Raw genomic sequence first — 2,157 nt, 5'->3', positions numbered from 1 at the left:
TCTTATCACCAACGGTGATGAGACAGCTTACAGGGAGGAGGTCAGCGCCCTGACCCACTGGTGTCAAGACAACCATCTCACCCTCAACGTCGCAAAGACAAAGGAGTTGATAGTGGACTTCCGGAGGTGCAGAGAAGTACACACCCCCATCACCATCAACGGCGCTGCTGTGGAGAGAGTGAGCAGCTTCCGGTTCCTTGGTGTACATCTGGCTGAGGATCTTACGTGGTCAGTACACACAAACAAAACAGTGAAGAAGGCGCAGCAGCGCCTCTTCTTTCTCAGGAGACTGAAAAGATTCGGCATGAGCCCCCGCATCCTCAGGACCTTCTATCACTGTGCCATTGAGAGCATCCTCACTGGATGCATCACCACCTGGTATGGCAACAGCACCGCCTACAACTGCAAAGCTCTCCAGCGAGTAGTGCGGTGCTCTGAACGGATAATTGGAGGTGAGCTTCCCTCCCTCCAAGACATCTACAGGAAGCGCTGCCTGAGGAAAGCGGGGAGGATCATCAAGGACTCCAGTCACCCCAGCCATAAACTGTTCAGACTACTTCCATCAGGAAGGAGGTTCTGCAGCATCCGGTCCCGTACCAGCAGACTGAGAGACAGCTTCTTCCATCAGGCCATCAGACTGCTGAACACTTCATAGACACCTCAGCTTCACTACTGGAACTTCAACATTATGCACTCCACACTGTATATAAATGCCACTTGTTTTGCACATATTCAACTCTGTATATTTTATATATTTTATTATTATTATTATTATTATTATTATTTTCTTACTATTTAATTTGTAAAAATGTGTACACACACACACACACACACACACACACACACACACACACACGTAGGAAAATATTTAGTATACACATCCAGAAATGCATACACTATTATATATTGTACATATATTTATTAGTTTCAGGTCGGCCATTCTTGTATTTTGCTCGTTTGTGTTGTTGTGTTTGCACATCTCTGTTGCTTGTGGGGCTCGCACACAAGAATTTCACTCGCATGTGCTGTGCCAGTGGGCCTGCACATGTGATGTGACAATAAAAGTGATTTGATTTGATTTGATTTGGACCTCCCCCACTCTCATTCAGATCTGGCGTTTGGAATTATTTTGGTTTTCATGTGACGTATGACCCTGAAGGTAAGTGAGTCATGGACTAAAGTAAAACAGTATGTTGGATGTGCCATGCAATGCTCAATTACATGGGTGGGAACTAGTGTGTTAGCACAGTTAGCTCGTTAACGTGTTGGCCGTCTAGCCCCATGCACGGGCGATCGGCGGTAGCTCGTTAACGGAGATTTGCCATGTTGTGGCGTTAAGGTCATTTCAACGAGATTAACCTGAAAGCACTAGTGGGAACACAACAAATATGACTGCACATTTACTCCGACATCATCCTAGTGCAAAGACAAAAACAACAAGCATGCTACTAACTTTAGCCGAGTCATTTAGACAGCTGTTAGCACATGATTCTCCTTATGCTGCTGAGAATATAGCCCAGAAGAAGCGGATAGTATAGCTTTTATTTTGGAAAGAGCCATTTCTCTGTAATAAACTCTCTTTTCCAAAGATGAGTGATTCCTCAGATACAGGGCTTGCAATATCGCTAGCCCGACGTCCTGGAGCTAGCGATTTTTTCAGTCGGGCTACCAAAATCTATCTCTTCCCTGCCCGTCGGGCTATTGTAGGAAGGAAAAATATATGTCAATGCTTTTGCATTCTTTCAGAAATGTAGCTGGGTAATTATGTCATTGGCATTGGTGAGCCACTGTCAATATGTGACATATTGTAGTCGCGTTTGAATTTGCGCTTGTTTTTTTGCTTTCACTTTGCAATCGTGCGAACTGTGTATAGAGAGCGACAGCACTGATCTGTGAGTGATGATAATTTGTGCACCAATTCCTCTGACATCGTCTTATTAATCGTTAGCTTACTATGCAAACATGACAAGTGAAATCTCCCGCAGCTTAAACATGTGAGAGGTTGATCGCGCAGAGAATCGCTGAGCTTATGTGAGTGCGTGTGTAAAAGCAGCACGATATATATTTTAGTTCTGCTGAGCCAAATAAGACAGGTCAGGGTGAAGAAGTGACAGCCAAAGAAAAGCTTACCACAAAACGGAGAAGTTATGACAAATC

Source organism: Simochromis diagramma, unplaced genomic scaffold, assembly GCF_900408965.1.
Source record: "Simochromis diagramma unplaced genomic scaffold, fSimDia1.1 OVJJ01000596.1, whole genome shotgun sequence".
In the NCBI taxonomy this organism is placed as follows: domain Eukaryota; kingdom Metazoa; phylum Chordata; class Actinopteri; order Cichliformes; family Cichlidae; genus Simochromis; species Simochromis diagramma.
The sequence above is the reverse complement of the archived record's forward strand: the minus strand, read 5'-3'. Positions refer to the sequence as shown.